Here is an 18,656-nt window from a genome sequence, read left to right as displayed (position 1 = left end):
CGCTTTGCTTGAAGAGTGAACAACACATTTGACCGTTGCCTGGCCACTCTATTCCACCATGTTGACGATTCTTCCTCTTATTCTGCAAATGAGACACTACACAGGAATGGTTAAGGTGAACAAAAGAATGTATTAAACATACAGTAACTTGTATGAGATTGAACTTGAATGAAATGTAAACATCTCAAAAGTGGAACGAAATTTATTAAACATTATTGTGAATTTGGAAACTTTTAAAACTTTTAATAGCAGTGCCTAAACCAGCAATGACACACAATCTGGTTTGGAAACACTTCTTCCTGACCAAGGCCCAGAGAAAAAAAAAATGACAAAAAAAAAAATCAGAAAAAACTAAATTTTGCACATTCCCAAAAGGTTCGTTATTTGGGGGGTTTTTCGATCACAAATTTTGGCTCCAGTGCACAAATTCAGTTGTGCAACGCCGGATTTATCACTATCGCCGGTCACCATTTGGCGAATTTTGCTATGTCCAGCGATAACGGTACCCTGACTCTAAAGAAAATTCCGCCGCAATTATCGCCATAAAACAGGCAAAATCGCTAAAACTCAAATTTCTAGCCCTATGATTTTTGTTGTAAATAAAAATTATTTTAATTTGTCACAATCTTATCTTGCCATTTATATATACAAGGACTTGGAGGGTGGGCCACAATGTCTTCAGCAGATCGGCAGGTGAATAGACTGGAAATGCTGCGTGATGAGTCTCTGAAGAGCAGCCCTTGCAGCCGCAACCGTGTTAGGCTGCCTCCTCCTTGGCTGAAGCTCCTTGTCTTCCTCCTCGTCATCGTCATCCTCCTGAGGTGGATCATCCAACCATGCTGGTAGTGGCTGGCCCCTCATGATGACCAGGTTGTGCAGCATGCAGCACACAATGGTGAAGATGGACACTCTATCAGGGAGTACTGAAATGCCCCTCCAGAGTGGTCAAGGCAGCGGAAACGCTGCTTCAGAACCCCGATCATTTGCTCTATAATGGTCCTGGTTGCAATATGGCTGGTGTTGTAGCACTGCTCGGCAGGGGTGGTGGGCATTGTGGAGGGATGTCATCAGCCAGGTGGCGAGACCATATCCTTTGTCGCCGATGAGCCAGCTGAAACAGTCGTGGCACATTGCTCTCCCACAGGATGAAGGCATCGTGGCAGCTGCGACGGTAGTGTGCAGTGACAGAGAGGATCATCTGCCTGTGGTCGCAGACCAGCTGAGCGTTGAGGGAATGGTAGCCCTTTTGATAGCGAAACACCTCTCCAATGTAAGGCGGGGCCTGCAATGCCACGTGACTACAATCAATAGCCCCCTGAACCCTGGGGAAGCCCGCTATCCTGGCGAAGCCATGGGATCACTCATCCTGGCTCTGCCTGGACATGCTGAACTTTATGTGGTCCATGTGCGGCTGCAGAGAGCATCGGTCACCTGGCGAATGCAGCAATATATTGCAAACTGCAAGATGTTGCATATATCGCTTACAGGAGGCTGGATGGAGCCGGTAGCATCGAAGTTGAGGGCAACTGTGACTTTCACTGCCACTGACAGTGAGGTCCTGATGCCAATGTTAGCTTCGAGACATGTCTGCAGGAGGTAGCACAGCTCTGTGACCACCTCCTTGCGGAACCACAGCGTTCTCATGAACAGCTCCTCAGACATATCGAGGTAAGAATAATGTGCACGGTAAACCCTGCATCTGTATGGTCTCCTGCCCCGTGGTCTGGAGCCTCTCCTCTGGTATGGACCTACATTGGCCTGAAGCCGTTTCTGTAGCCGGCGCCTTTGAAATCTTCGCCGCAGGAAGAGGTGGTGTGCTATCACTGCCCCCATTAAGTTTCAGAAGGTAGCTGCGTTATGCTAGTCGCTAATGGATGCGACCTGAAACCCACCAATGTTTGCCAAGTGCCAGTTGTGAAGCTGAGTAGTGGCAGCACACCAACATCTATGCATTCTGCGAGGAGAGAACGCAGCACTGACCGCAACCTCTGTGGCCCGGCTGCAACTCCCTTTAAATACCGCCCCAAAATCTTTACTTCGAATTGTGAATGCCAACTTTTTGTGGCGTGTTCCCCGCCAGTCGGTAAATGAGGCAGCAAAAGTGAATTTAGCGAGACCGACGCGTGTACTTTCATCAGGATTTCCGTGGTGGTAGTCGGCAAGACGGCAAATCTTTAACCCCTTGAAAAAGCACAACCTAATTTCCCGTCAAATGGCACCCCCGCCTAACGCCATCGCTTAGTCACTTACGCCCCGTTGCCGCCTCTGCCAGGCGGTATCAGCTGGCAGGAGAAACCGAATTTTGACCCCATAAACTATATCGGTGCTGAGCCACCCAGTTTTATAATCTGATGCCAAAAGTTATGCTTATCTGACTCTGTAACATATATGGACTTAAGTACAAAGACTCATTCAGGGAATTATAATGGAAACACTTTTGCGTATCATACTTTACAATGGATTTAAGGTATTGTAACAGCTCTGGAGATTGCACCAGAGCCATAACAATTCAAAGCCACCATTAAACCACTTCTCGAGTAGATGAAAAATCTGTCGGTACAGTTAAGAGGAATACTGCAACATATACTTGACTTCTATTGCAATATTTTCCTTTAGAGTGATAGAAATGTAACACTAAAAACGACAAGCATAATACCCTCTTCTTTTACAACTGATAGTCGAAATCTAACTTTAAGGAACCACTGGATGGTCTAGTCACTGGTTGTCCATTAAAATAGTGCCACCTACCTCTGAAAGGAAATGTCATGTATCTAGACATGTTACTGCCTGTACTATTACATATGATGTGCCAGCAGAGGGCACCACTATGGGAAACTTGTACACCAGCTGTATGGTCACTAAGGTGTGCCATCAGAGGGCACTGCAGTGGGAGACTCGTAGGTTACCTGTACAGGTGTGCCAGGCCTAGTATAAAAGGCAGGTCACCATGTGTGATCCTCACTCTGGAGTTATATTAAATGGTATAAGGTCACCACAGTTCAAATGCAATACATTGCCTCGTGGAGTCATTATTAGAGCATCCAAAGACATAACAATTGGCAGTGAGAATGGCTACGTTACAGCAGTTCGCCGATGGTGATGATTGAGACATCTTTGTGGAGAGGTTCGACCATTTCTTCACAGCAAATGACTTGGCAGGCGATAATCCAGCCACACTGGCTGATAAGCGCAGAGCTATGCTACTAATCAGTTGTGGGCCCACCATCTATGGCTTCATCAGGGACTTGCTGGCACCAGCGAAGACAACGACCAAGACATTCGAGGAGCTTGTAAAGCTGATCCAAGAACAACTCAAGCCCAAAGAGAGCATCCTCACAGCCAGACACCGGTTTTATACCCACTGACGGCCTGAAGGCCAGGAAATCGCGAAATATGCTGCAGACCTCAGGAGGCTGGTGGCACCTCACCGAAGTGCTGCGGGATATCTGTCATTGGAATCGGCCACGAGGGCCTTCTTCACAGGCTACTATCTGCGGATACCACAGTCACACAGCAGAAGGCCATCACCATGAGCCAGGCATTCATGACCTCGACCTGCAGCCCTAGGCAGATGACTCATCCTCAGGACTCAAACCCGGCAAGTACTGTGCACAGAGTGGCGCCCTTTAGAGGCTGGACTATAGAACGTGAATCTCCTCAGGGGAGAGAGAACAGGCTCCCGAGTCCCTTAACTCAGAGTCCGCCGAGAGGGCTAATCGAATAGCACCATTCTGGCGTTGTGGATGGAATCACAGGGCTCACCAATGCTGTTTTAAGAACTATGTATGTAAAGGCTGCAGCACAAAGGGCCACCTCCAGCAAATGTGTTAAAGAAATATGACTCACTGTGTCGATGAAGAGTCTGCAGATGGCCATGAATCCAGCGCAGATTATGACGCGATAGTCAGAGAGGCAGCTCAGCCCCACAATTAGGTGTATAGCATGTTTATCTGCACCACAGAATGTTCCCTGTTGTGGATGGAAGTCGAGATAAACGGCGTTCCAGTCTTCATGGAAGTGGACACGGGGGCGAGCCAGTCAGTAATGAATCAAGAAGCCTTTGAGAGGCTATGGGACAATCAAGCTGAATGATTGGTCCCGGTTCAGGCAAAGCTGCGCACCTTCACCTATGAACTTATCCCAGTCGTTGGTAGTGCAGATGTAAAGGTACTCCATGATGGCGCAGTATACAAGTTACCACTGTGGATTGTTGCAGGTGATGGACCAACGCGACTCGGAAGAAGGTGGATGAAGAAGATCCATTGGAGCTGGGAAGATTTCATCTCTCCAGCGATCGACGTCCCCCGTGCTCAGAGGCAAAGCAAGCCCCCACCTGAGGTTGGATCCGGCACCAGAGAGCAGACCAGCACAGCACCCGAGGCACAGACCGCTCAGCACGACTGTGTGGAGATGATCCAGCTAAGACAACTGGAATGCACCTCCCAGGCTCCAGTGGCAGGGCTCCAGAGAAAGAAAATCAGATCAAAAGGCGACTTCCCAGCTTCGGTGGCAGAACCCAGGGAGAAGAGGATCATCGCAGTCGACATCATGGATGGAAAAAAGATGGTGCTCAGAAAGGACAGGAAGGTCACAGGCATCTATTAACCTGCCTGACGCTAGGAGCAAAGGCAAAGGCCTCGAGAGCAGGCAACTTGAGCCAACCGGGTTCCCACTGCCAGCACTGGGCACCAAGCCGCCACCAGACTATCTGGACACCACCCAGCACTTCTGGAACTAGTTTGTCCTCGCGCATCGGTGCTGACACCAGTACTGAACCCAAGTATGTATCAAGAATGTACCTCACCAGTCAAATGTACTTGCCTCACAACTGTACCACAAATGTAATGATGTAAATGCAAATTATTTTTTTCTGGACTTGAATGTATATGAATGTAACTAGCCCCGACATAATCTATATGTGGGGAGGAGAGAATGGAGTGGTCATGGAATCACAAACAGAAACCACCAGCTACTGCCAACGAAACACCACCTACTCACCCAAGATGGAAACGACCCTCCAAGGGTCAACCAGATATAGCTTAGCCCAGAGCACAGTCAATGCATGAAGGTGATTTGCACTACGAACTTGGGGAAGAGTGATGTCATGTATCTAGACATGTTACTGCCTGTACTATTACATATGATGTGCCACCAGAGGGCACTACTATGGGAAACTTGTACACCAGCGGTATGGTCACTAAGGTGTGCCACCAGAGGGCACTGTAATGGGAGACTTGTAGGTTGCCTGTACAGGTGTGCCAGGCCTAGTATAAAAGGCAGGCCACCATGTGTAATCCTCACTCTGGAGTTATTATAAATGGACTAAGGTCACTACAGTTCAAGTGCAATACATTGCCTCGTGGAGTCATTATCAGAGCATCCAAAGACATAACAGGAAATAACTGAACATTTTTTAAAAGATTGAAGATGAGATATTCAACTGAGCAGAGATTTATTCCAAATCTATCAATTAGCAGAATGTGCCAGTGAAGGTTAATTCTAATTTCTATTTTTACTCACTAGGCAAACTCCCATGGTGTAGTTCATGGGGAATCAAATTTTTACTGCTTTAAAATATCTCACTGAATTAATTATTTATTTCCACGTTGCCCTCGCATGGTTGGTATATCATTTCTATTTATATATATACACTTCCGACCAACTTTGAAGAAAAGCATTGAGCCACGCAAGAATAAAACATGGAAAATGTGATTTTCAGCCATCAGACTAGGACATACTAATTTTCAGGAACCATTTTTCATCGAGAATTAATTTAATCAAGAAAAAAAAGGAAATGAGTAGGTAGAGTTTGAAAAAAAAATGGTATTTTAATAAGTTTCTAACTTGACCGAGTGAGTACTGCTATCTGGCCAGCTCAAGTAGGCATCTTAAAACCACAAAGTAGATTTTAGATGTAGTTAAAACATTTTTGTGTCTTATTCCCCCTCTTGTTGTATTTTCCTCCATGCGTCAGTTGTTTTGCTCGGTAGCACTCCATCTTTGGATATTTAGTATTTTTCCTTGCCAATATTTTTTATTATTCTTGATTGCTGCTCATATTCAAAGTGCATCATACAAAATGGTGATGTTGGGTACCCCTTTAGTTGTTCTGAATCCATTGTAACATTGAGATAAGGCAGATGAGTTCATAATGGGCCAATAAATGGAGCTGCAGCAGCCTCTACAGCACTTGGCACACCCATCAATAAACCAGGACCTGTACCTGGCTAGCTCACTGCAAAGCTATCTTCACCATCTCCACTTCACAAGACAGGCTGCACAGAATTGTATCATCTGCTCCATGCAATGTCTGGATCAGGGATGATTCTGCCTGCAGAAGTGAACGATACCACAGCACGAAGCATTGTCACCAGATCTTTTCAAGCCATCCAGGAGGCATTAGCCACATCGGGTGGTCTACAGTGCACACATATATCAAGCAAGTGATCACCATCATGTTTCCAAATGGCAACACCTTAATCACTTTTCTTGTGGAAAGGAGGCATCAACTAGATCAAACACACAGCTTTCACTGGGTAGCAGGGTTCTGCTGAGTGGAAAGAGTTACTCATGGTACCCATATGGGAATCAGAGACCTTTATATCAATCCCATGGTCTTCATGGAGAAAGGGTTACATTCAGGTAGTATCTGACACCGGAAACAACATCAATGGCTAATATCCAGGACGATGCTTTTATTAAGCGCATTCCATGGTGCCTGAATTATTTGAAGAAATACCTGGATGATTGTTAGGAGATCAGGGCTATCCTCTGCATCCATGGCTCCTCATTCCACTGAGAAACTTCATAACAGCAAAGAAGCACATTGGCCCAGATGCTTCAGCATCTATTCGCTGTTCATTGGCTGCCACTTAAATTTTCAAGAAAAGCCTGCCATGCAGCTTATGCATAATGAAGGTGTTTGTTCAAATTGGCAATGCTTATGCCGATACTGAAGTGGTACTTACCAAAGCATGTTGTAGTTTCTAACTTGGGGTTGTGCTTCACTTGCTGGGTCCATAAGAAATGTATGCCAGCATTAGGAGCATCTTTGTCTTGCTCCTGACACCAGCATGCTTCTTTCTCATTTGCAGCCAGGTATGAGGGAGCTGGTGACTTAGTTGACTCAGATCAGCGACCTCTCTCATTCAGTTGGGATCTGTGCTCCTATTGGTTGTTGGCCTTCAGCTCTAAATAGGGTCACTCTCCTTTGGTGTACATCCTACAACTGGATCTCCAGCTCTTCAGAATCAGAGATCAGTGATGCCTATATATCTCAGCTCTCTCAGCAGATTTTGCACTCCCAGCCAACTGTGGTACAGAACAAGGGGACGTCATGTTTGAAAAATTTGCTGGAGTTCTTTGAGGATGTAACGAACAGGGTGGATAAGGGGGAACCAGTGGATGTGGTGTATTTGGACTTCCAGAAGGCATTTGACAAGGTGCCACATAAAAAGTTACTGCGCAAGATAAAAGTTCACGGGGTTGGGGGTAATATATTAGCATAGATAGAGGATTGGCTAACTAACAAAAAAGAGAGAGTTGGGATGAATGGTTCATTCTCTGGTTGACAATCAGTAACTAGTGGAGTGCCGCAGGGATTAGTGCTGGGACCCCAACTATTTACAATCTATATTAACGATTTGGAAGAAGGGACTGAGTGTAATGTAGCCAATTTTGCTGATGATACAAAGATGGGAGGAAAAGCAATGAGTGAGGAGGACACAAAAAATCTGCAAAAGGACATAGACAGGCTAAGTGAGTGGGAAAAGATTTGGCAGATGGAGTATAATGTTGGAAAATGTGAGGTCATGCATTTTGGCAGAAAAAAATCAAAGAGCAAGTTATTATTTAAATGGAGAAAGATTGCAAAGTGCCGCAGTACAGTGAGACCTGGGGGTACTTGTGCATGAAACACAAAAGGATAGTAAGCAGGTACAGCGTGATCAGGAAGGCCAATGGTATCTTGGCCTTTATTGCAAAGGGGATGGAGTATAAAAGTAGGGAAGTCTTACTACAGCTATATAAGATATTGGTGAGGCCACACCTGGAATACAGCGTGCAGTTTTGGTTTCCATATTTACAAAAGGATATACTTGCTTTGGAGGCAGTTCAGAGAAGGTTCACTAGGTTGATTCCGGGGATGAGGGGGTTGACTTATGAGGAAAGGTTGAGTAGGTTGGGCCTCTATTCATTGGAATTCAGAAGAATGAGAGGTGATCTTATCGAAACGTATAAGATTATGAGGGGGCTTGACAAGGTGGATGCAGAGAGGATGTTTCCACTGATAGGGGAGACTCGAACTAGAGGGCACGATCTTAGAAAAAGGGACCGCCCATTTAAAACAGAGATGAGGAAAAATGTCTTCTCTCAGAGGGTTGTGAATCTGTGGAATTTGCTGCCTCAGAGGGCAGTGGAAGCTGGGATATTGAATAAATTTAAAACAAAAATAGACAGTTTGTTAATCGATAAGGGGATATGGGGTTATGGGGAACGGGCAGGGAAGTGGAGCTGAGTCCATGATCAGATCAGCCATGATCTTATTGAATGGCGGAGCAGACTCGAGGGGCCGTAAGGCCTATTCCTGTTCCTAGTACTTATGTTCTTATGTTCCAGTGCTTGTAACTTATTATAGAAAATATAATGGACAGGGAAAAACTAGATGGTTCATCAGGCCTGTCCCATACTTATGTACACCATAACAGTAACTGAGCTTTCAATGGCATCAATACCACTCTATATTCTGGACTCCATTGTTTACATCTACTTATTTGACACTTTGGATCTCCTGCTGATCACATGCCTACATGTTTGATATTCCTTGTTAAAATAATCACCAATTCGGTTTCATATATATTTGTTGTTTAATGAAATTTGACAAATTATGAGCAGTAACAAGGCAAGATAATGCAGAAACTGTAAGCTTTGTATAAAATATCTTAATCAAAAGTTTTTTTAAAAAAATACAGTAAGACAATGCTGGGCTCTTTTCGACTAGATAAAAGGAAACCGACATTGTAACAATACTACAGACTTTAATCTATCAATGTCAAAAAGAATCTAATGGAAAACTACAATTTTTTGGCCTTTTTTCCCGGTAATAATGTTAACTGTATGAAAAAAGGAACAATTAATAGGAATAAATTGAAATGATAGGTTAGGTGTAATTGTACATATACCAGATGGCAGACACTGCATACCCACCCTCCAAGGTTACTCAGGCATGTATCAGAACTACAAGTGGAAGGCTTCTCCCATTTGGTGCCAGCTTTAGTGGTAAATTCATGGTACATGATGGAGGCCTGAAAACAGAAGAACATTTTAAAGGTTGTTTTTTAACTATGCTTTCTTAGTGGAAAGGTGGTTGGGAAAGGGAACACAGAAGCAAAACATATTTGGTACATTTGTTTTCAACAAAGAAGCAGTCATTTGTAAACTTTTTAATCAATCACTGCATAATACAAATGTAGTATTATATACACAGAGGATGCCACTTGGGTCAAAATATGATTAAAAAATTAAATAATGAGTTGACCTGTTCACACAAGCAAAAAATTGTGAAGAAGCTATTTCCCTTAGCAGAGCAGTCAATAACCATGAAGCATAGATTTTAGTAATTGGTAGAAGGATTAGAGAGGAGTTGAGGAGAGATTTTTTTCTCCCAGAAGGTGGTGGGGGTCTGCAACTCACTGCCTGAAAGGATGGTAGAGGCAGACACAGTCATTGCATTTAAAAAGCACTTGAATATGCACTTGAAGTGCTGTCACCTACAGGGATACAGACCAAGAGCTGGAAAGTGTGGTTTGGCTGGATAGCTCTTTCTTGGCTGGCACAGACACAATGGGCTGAATGGCCTCCTTCTGTGCTGTAAATTTCTATCATCCTAAGCTGTTAGGCTCATGACCTTCGAAACATAGTTACACCAATTCTTCAGTTAATATCTCTAAAGTTCTCTGCTTGCATGACAAGTTGGCATTGAATACAAGGGAATAGACCTAAAGTGGAAGAGAACACAGGAATTACAAGCCAATGACTCCGTTGGAGGAGGTGTCCTGTAGTTCCTTAGCTATAAGAACACCGATGGAGTAGGGGAATGTGGAGCCTTAGGCCTTCCCCAAGCTCAGGGCTAGTACCATCCTGCTCTTGTTAAAGTCTTGTCTACCTTTTCATGTACTGACACACAACCACACAAACAGCACCCACAAAAAAGTCATAGAAATCACTCTACCACCAAAGTAGAAGCAAAAACGAGCATCAAAAAGGCTGAGAAAATGAAAATAAATATACAAAATAGCACCTGTCCTTTAAAAACTCTCATTTTAACATTCTTTCACTTTAATTTTTTGGACTCTGTTAAAAAAAATAGTCTAATATGGAGCTTCACTTTCTGCCCCACCAAATGGACAAGCACAGCACATAACTGTTATAGGCAATATGCAAAGTCCTATTAATGTCATACAACATATAAAATGCTTAAATGAAGGTCTCAATCATCTTGTGCAAGAGCACTTGAGGCTGATCGGAAGGCTGCACACCCCACTAGTAACACACATTTCACATCAGCTAGATTAATCCCACTGACCGGAGAATATCCCTTATGTCCATTTATAACTGCTATACGAAAATGGGAAATCATCTGGCATTTTCAAGACCTGATGAATTCAATCAGATTTTTCGTTCAATGTTGTAATTTTAACGGTTCAAGGTTAGTTAGATCTGAGTTACTAAGGTATTGTTAAAAAGATTGCTTATTACCTAACTATAAAAAACATTTACAATTAATGTGACTGGAGAGTTTTCTCTCACAACACACTGCTTTCCAGTGCAATGTAATATTAGGGTATTTTAAAGAATCAATCCTCTTTGCACGATCTCGCTGTGCTTCCCTTAAGCAGACTTTGTATTCCATATGAACCACCCAATCTGACTCACAAATTGAACCTGTTTGAGTAGGTCTATCACTTGAGGCTGGAATTCTTCTCAGTCAGCTCCAGGTAATCCTCCAAAACAATGCACGATCGGGTAGGGTGGCCCGAGTTGGGCAAGCAGCTCTTGTAAGCTGCCCGATTTAAGCTGGTCAAACGCTAGCAGTACTCATGTACACACAGAGAGTCTCGAAGCCTTGGGTCTGCCAACCTGTGCTTTAGATTTCTGAATTGTGTAAGTGGGATGTTTCTCTACCGGGAGAAACCCTTTGCGGGGGTAGGGGAGGGGCTGGGGATGTAGATTTCTCAATAGCTTGATTTGAAGACTTTTAAACATGGTGATGTGTTTCTATGGGCCCAAGTTTCGGGCCGTGCCGTTCCAGAAAGTGCGCCTAAAAAATACTTACCGATTCTCCGGCTCCCTGCAGGACCTCTGGAGCTGGGCGTGGTGCAGCACGAGCTGTGCGGGGCGGAGCCAGGTCCCTGCGCTGAAAACAGTGCCGGGACCTCTGCACAGGCGTGCTACAGTGGGCGCGCATGTGCAGTAGCTCCAGGCACCCAAAACTGTGTGGGAGGGGCCCGAAGTACGCAGCCCCTAGCCCTGGCCGAATTGCCTCACTGGGGCTGCGTGGATCAGGCTGCACCTCCCACGCCCAGCTCGTACTTCCTCCCGACCCGACCTGACTCCCACCCGCCCCCGGCCCGGACCCAACCCCACCCCCCACCCCCGGACCAGACCCCCACCCCCCTGCCCCCGGACCCGACCCCGGACCTGACCCACCCCACCACCGCCCCACCCCCCGACCCGACCCACGACCCACTTACCTTTAAATCCGGTGCTGGGGGCGGGCCCCGCCCGAAGTCTTGGGCCCGGCCGGGCCCGGCCCGTTCAGCCTCCCTCTCCTCTCCTCTCCTCTCTCCCTCCCTCCCTCCCTTCTCCCCCTCCCTCCCTCCCTCCCCCACCCCTCCCTCCCTTCCTCCCTTCTCCCCCTCCCTTCTCCCCCTCCATTCTCTCCCTCCCTGTTCTCCCTCCCCTCCCTTCTCCCCCTCCCCTCCCTCCCTCCCCCCTCTTCCTCTCCCTCCCTCCCCCCTCTCCTTCTCCCCCCTCTCCCTCTCCCCCCTCCCTCCCTCTCGCCCCTCCTCTCCCCCTCCTTCTCCCTCTCCCCCTCCCTCTCCCTCTCTCCACCCTCCCTCCACCCCCTTCCTCCCCTTCTCCACCCCACTCCTCCCCCTCCCCTCGCTGTCAGAAACACTGACAGACAGAGAGTGAGAGAGACACACAGACAGACAGACAGACAGATAGAGACACTGACAGAGACACACTGGGGGGTGGGGGGGGCGTCCCAGCACGCTGTTGGAGGGCTCCTGGTGCTGTAGTCGGTGAGTAGAAAATGCTTTATTTATTGATTTTTAAATTTTTTTAATTTTTTATTTGATTGATTTATTGGTTGATTTATTGATGTTTTTATCATTTATTATTGATGATGGCTCTTTATTTGTAAAACTGAAGTGTTTAATGTTTGTAAACTTCCCTTTAAACCCCCCTCCCCCACCCCCCGCCATTCCCTACGCCTGATTTGTAACCTACGCTTGATTTTCTAAGTGTAGCAAGGTTTTTCTGAGCGTATAAAAATCTACACTTACTCCATTCTAAGTTAGTTTGGAGTAAGTTTTCACTGCCTAAACTTTCAAAACGGGCGTAAGTGGCCGGACACGCCCCTTTTTGAAAAATAAAAACTGTTCCAAACTGAAACTGTTCTAACTGACTAGAACTGGAGCAAACTAAATGCCAAGAATTGCAATTTCTAAGATACTCCATTCTAAACCAGTTGCTCTAAAAAAACAGGAGCAACTCAGGCCGAAACTTGGCCCCAATGTGTGCCAAGCACTCAATTGAGCAACAAAAATCTCTCTCTCTCTCTCAGGCCACAGGTCAAAATGATCCATTAGCCTTTGAACTGTCTATGTATTAATAGATTAATGTTTCTCATTTCCAAGTTGAAAGGTCCACAGAGGTGTGCTGTTTAAATCATCCAGACAAGGTCTACATGGCTTAAGTAGCACATTAATACTCTATGAAAGTTAAAAGCAAAAGACACCTTCAGGAAGCTTAACTTTTTTGCCTCTATCTGCCTACATAGAGTGACAATACCATGGAATTTGTCGCACTGAGCAACAGCTATCTAACTGACTCGCAGCCGCACCAGAATCATGTTACTTTTCTTGCAGATATCCATTCTTTGTGTCATGTTTGTAACCTTCACATAACTGTAACCAATATGTAACAACACTGTACACTGTATACAACTGTGAAATACACACCTTGACCACAGGGGGTGAACTTGTGGGAGACACTCCTCACCTGGTCAGCCAGGTACTTAAAGGGAGGTTCCATGCAGGCTCAGCACTCCTTGGTCCTGGGAATAAAGGTGCAGATCATGTGTGACCTTGTCTGCAGTATATGCCTCGTGTGACTTTATAATACAGTGCAGAGATACTACATTTGGCGATGGGAAACGGGAATCAACGACTCACGAGAATGGCCACCGGTAGCACAGATGAAAGGTACTGTGTTGGTGAGGACTGGGACGATTTCGTTGAGAGGCTCCAGCAGAGCTTTGTCATGAAAGACTGGCTGAGAGAGGCAGTGGCCGACAAGCGAAGGGCGCACCTACTGACCAGCTGTGGGCCTAAGACATACGCGCTCGCACCTGAGAAGCCGGCAAACAAAACATTTGAGGAGCTCAGTAAACTGATCGGTGAGCACCTCAAACCGGCGAGCAGCATACACATGGCCTGACATCGATTCTATTCACACAGATGTCGGGAGGGACAAAGCATACCGGACTTCGTTGCGGACCTTCGGCGTTTGGCCAGCCTCTGTAAGTTCACAGATGCCTGCAGGGGGGAGATGTTAAGGGATTTCGTCATTGAGGGCATTGGTCATGCCGGGATTTTCAGGAAGCTTATTGAGACTAAGGACTTGACTTTGGAAAGGGCAGCTTTGATCGCTCAGACCTTCTTGGCAGGGGAAAAGGAGACCAAGATAATTTACACACGCAGCCCTGGTTTCAACGTGGCGATGAACCAGGGAGTTAATGTTGTAAAAGCGATACAGAACCCCGCAGGCAGGCAAGGGCAATTCGACACCGCCCAGGCAGGCAGGCAAGGGCAATTCGACACCGCCCAGGCAGCAACAGATTCCAGGGTGGGACAGCAACAAAGACAATGGCAGGAGGATCGGCAATTCACACCATCATAAGGGACAATGCGTCCCGGGATGGGACCAATGACACACAGCAACAGAGTGATCAGGAGTAATCAAAGAGACAATCAGAGAGGAATGCCTGGCAACAGTCCCTTTGTCAACAACAATCTCAGCTCATGCTGGAGATGCGGGGGCAGACACAATGCAGAAACCTGCAGGGTTCAACAATTTATCTTTTGAACCTGCCATTTCAAGGGACATTTAGCCAGAATGTGCAGAAAACCCATAGCGAGGTTAGTTTACAAGGCAGAGGAACCAGGCGAAGAGTCTGCAAGGCAGTTGGATGCTTGGGGCACAGCCATGGATGCTGAAGTCCAGCGGGTTCACGTGGCAGACATCCACAGCTCATACACTAAAACGCCGCCTATGATGATGAAAGTTCTATTAAATGGCATCCCGGTACGCATGGAGCGGGACACAGGAGCTAGCCAGTCACTTATGAGTGTCCAACAATTCCAAAGGCTAAGGCCACTCAAAGCTAGCAGACCGAAACTAGAACGCATTGAGACGCAATTACGAAGGTACACCAAAGAGATCATCCCAGAGCTCGGCAGTGCAAATTTGGTGGTCACACATAATGGATCAGAGAACCGGCTGCCACTCTGGATTGTCCTGGGGAATAGTCCCGCGCTTTTGGGGAGGAGCTGGCTAGCTGAGATGAACTGGAAATGGGGGGATGTGCATGCCATTTCATCTGTGGAGCGAAGTTCATGTTCACAGGTCCTACAGAAATTCGAATCACTATTTCAACCTGGGGTCGGGACTTTCAAGGGCACCAAAGTAGTGATACGCATCAACCCGGACATCAGATCAATGCATCACAAAGCCAGAGCCGTGCCATATGTGATGCGTGAGAAAATTGAGAGTGATTTGGACAGGCTGCTAAGGGAGGGCATAATATCGCCTGTTGAATTTAATGACTGGGCAAGCCCCATCGTCCCTGTCCTTAAAGCGGATGGCTCAGTCAGGATTTGTGGCGACTACAAGGCCACCATCAACCGAGTGTCAGTACAGGACCAATACCCGCTTCCGAGAGCAGAGGCCCTTTTTGCCACGCTGGCATGTGGCAAGCTGTTCACCAAGTTGGACCTCACTTCAGCCAACATGACCCAGGAGCTGGCCGAAGAATCCAAGCTACGAACCACCATCACTACGCACAAGGGGCTATTTGTTTACAACAGGTGTCCGTTTGGCATTCGTTCAGCAGCCGCTATAGAAACATAGAAACATAGAAAATAGGTGCAGGAGTAGGCCATTCGGCCCTTCGAGCCTGCACCGCCATTCAATGAGTTCATGGCTGAACATGCAACTTCAGTACCCCATTCCTGCTTTCTCGCCATACCCCTTGATCCCCCTAGGAGTAAGGACTACATCTAACTCCTTTTTGAATATATTTAGTGAATTGGCCTCAACAACTTTCTGAGGTAGAGAATTCCACAGGTTCACCACTCTCTGGGTGAAGAAGTTTCTCCTCATCTCAGTCCTAAATGGCTTAGCCCTTATCCTTAGACTGTGACCCCTGGTTCTGGACTTCCCCAACATTGGGAACATTCTTCCTGCATCTAACCTGTCTAAACCCATCAGAATTTTAAACGTTTCTATGAGATCCCCTCTCATTCTTCTGAACTCCAGTGAATACAAGCCCAGTTGATCCAGTCTTTCTTGATATGTCAATCCCGCCATCCCGGGAATCAGTCTGGTGAACCTTCGCTGCACTCCCTCAATAGCAATAATGTCCTTCCTCAAGTTAGGAGACCAAAATTGTACACAATACTCAAGGTGTGGCCTCACCAAGGCCCTGTACAACTGTAGCAACACCTCGCTGCCCCTGTACTCAAATCCCCTCGCTATGAAGGCCAACATGCCATTTGCCTTCTTAACCGCCTGCTGTACCTGCATGCCAACCTTCAATGACTGATGTACCATGACACCCAGGTCTCGTTGCACCTCCCCTTTTCCTAATCTGTCACCATTCAGATAATAGTCTGTTTCTGTTTTTACCACCAAAGTGGATAACCTCACATTCATCCACATTATACTTCATCTGCCATGCATTTGCCCACTCACCTAACCTGCAGTCACTCTGCAGCCTCATAGCATCCTCCTCGCAGCTCACACTGCCACCCAACTTAGTGTCATCCGCAAATTTGGAGATACTACATTTAATCCCCTCGTCTAAATCATTAATGTACAATGTAAACAGCTGGGGCCCCAGCACAGAACCTTGCGATGCCCCACTAGTCACTGCCTGCCATTCTGAAAAGTCCCCATTTACTCCTACTCTTTGTTTCCTGTCTGCCAACCAGTTCTCAATCCACGTCAGCACACTACCCCCAATCCCATGTGCTTTAACTTTGCACATTAATCTCTTGTGTGGGACCTTGTCGAAAGCCTTCTGAAAGTCCAAATATACCACATCAACTGGTTCTCCCTTGTCCACTCTACTGGAAACATCCTCAAAAAATTCCAGAAGATTTGTTAAGCATGATTTCCCTTTCACAAATCCATGCTGACTTGGACCTATCATGTCACTTCTTTCCAAATGCGCTGCTATGACATCCTTAATAATTGATTCCATCATTTTACCCATTACTGATGTCAGGCTGACCGGTCTATAATTCCCTGTTTTCTCTCTCACTCCTTTTTTAAAAAGTGGGGTTACATTGGCTACCCTCCACTCGATAGGAACTGATCCAGAGTCAATGGAATGTTGGAAAATGACTGTCAATGCATCCGCTAGTTCCAAGGCCACCTCCTTAAGTACTCTGGGATGCAGTCCATCTGGCCCTGGGGATTTATAGGCCTTCAATCCCATCAATTTCTCCAACACAATTTCCCGACTAATAAGGATTTCCCTCAGTTCCTCCTTCTTACTGGACCCTCTGACCCCATCTTCCAGAGGAACATGGTAAGCTTGCTTAAATCCATTCCTGGCACAATCGTATTCCAAGATGACATCCTAATCACGGGTCGAGACACCGAGGAACACCTCCACAACCTGGAGGAGGTGCTACGCCGACTGGACCGAGTAGGCTTGCGACTAAAGAAGCCCAAGTGTGTGTTTTTGGCCCCTGAGGTTGAGTTTTTGGGCAGGAGGGTTGCCACAGACGGGATCCAGCCTACCAAATCCAAAACGGAGGCAATCCGTCATGCGCCCGGGCCCAGCAACACATCGGAGTTACGGTCATTCCTGGGACTCTTAAACTACTTCGGGAACTTTCTGCCGAACTTAAGTACATTGTTGGAGCCACTACACGTGCTCTTGCGTAAGGGTTGCGAATAGTTTTGGGGGGACTTTCAAGAACGGGCTTTCAATCGGGTGCGGAACCTGCTTTGTTCTAATAAGCTGTTGACCTTGTACAACCCCTGTAAGAAACTGGTTTTAACATGTGATGCATTATCCTATGGGGCTGGGTGTGTGTTGCAGCTTCCAATGGCCTCCAGGTCGCTCTCCCAGGCAGAACGGGGATATGGGATGGTCGAAAAGGAAGCACTCACATATGTCTGCGGGGTAAAAAAGATGCACCAGTACCTTTTTGGCAGAAGGTTCGAGTTAGAAACGGACCACAAGCCGTTAACATCCCTGTTATCCGACAGCAAGGCTGTCAATGCCAATGCGTCAGCTCGCATACAGCGATGGGCTCTCACGCTGGCTGCGTATGATTACACCATACGGCACCGGCCAGGCACTGAAAATTGCGCTGATGCGCTCAGCAGGCTCCCACTGGCGACCACTGAGGGGGCGTCGGAGCAAAGCGCAGAGATGGTCATGGCCGTTGAGGCTTTCGACACCGCAGACTCCCCCATCACAGCCCACCAGATCAAAACCTAGACAAACAGAGATCCCCTCCTGTCACTGATAAAGAAATGTGTCCTGATTGGGGATTGGGCGCCCGCACACGGAGGTCAGACCGTTTCACAGATGGATGGACGAGCTCTCCATCCAAGCCGACTGGCTACTATGGGGCAGCCGAGTAGTCATGCCCCAGAAAGAAAAGGAAGCTTTCATGTGGGAACTCAACAGCGAGCACCCAGGCATCATGCTAATGAAGGCCATTGCCCGGTCACATGTATGGTGGCCGGGAATTGACTCAGACCTGGAACACTGTGTTCGCAGGTGCACGACGTGTGCTCAGTTGGGAAATGCCCCCTCGGGTGGCCCTGGCCCACCAAGCCATGGTCACGCATTCAGGTAGACTACGCGGGCCCGTTTATGGGAAAAATGTTCCTGATTGTTGTCGATGCATACTCTAAATGGATCAAGTGCATCATATTGAATTTGTGCATGACATCCATCACTGTGGAGAGTCTGCGCACGGTATTTGCAACCCATGGCTTGTCAGACATCCTAGTTAGCGACAATGGCCCGTGCTTTACTAGCTAGGAATTCCAGGAGTTTATGTCGGGTAATGGTATCAAACACGTCAGGACGGCGCCGTTCAAGCCGGCTTCCAATGGCCAGG

At 46.8% G+C, this 18,656-nt stretch overlaps 1 protein-coding gene across 1 annotated transcript in view; it reads right to left on the bottom strand.

The window, feature by feature from the left end:
- Nucleotides 1-9,005: 9,005 nt before the first annotated feature.
- The window catches only part of LOC139274796 (interleukin-18 receptor 1-like), a 177,904-nt gene continuing 168,253 nt past the window's right edge, over nt 9,006-18,656 (bottom strand). The window contains exon 13 of the mRNA XM_070891490.1: nt 9,006-9,302. The gene's annotated coding sequence lies outside the window, so the exon portion shown is untranslated. The remainder of the gene's footprint in view (nt 9,303-18,656) is intronic.

This window comes from Pristiophorus japonicus, chromosome 10, assembly GCF_044704955.1.
Source record: "Pristiophorus japonicus isolate sPriJap1 chromosome 10, sPriJap1.hap1, whole genome shotgun sequence".
Lineage (NCBI taxonomy): Eukaryota > Metazoa > Chordata > Chondrichthyes > Pristiophoridae > Pristiophorus > Pristiophorus japonicus.
The sequence above is the reverse complement of the archived record's forward strand: the minus strand, read 5'-3'. Positions and strand labels throughout refer to the sequence as shown.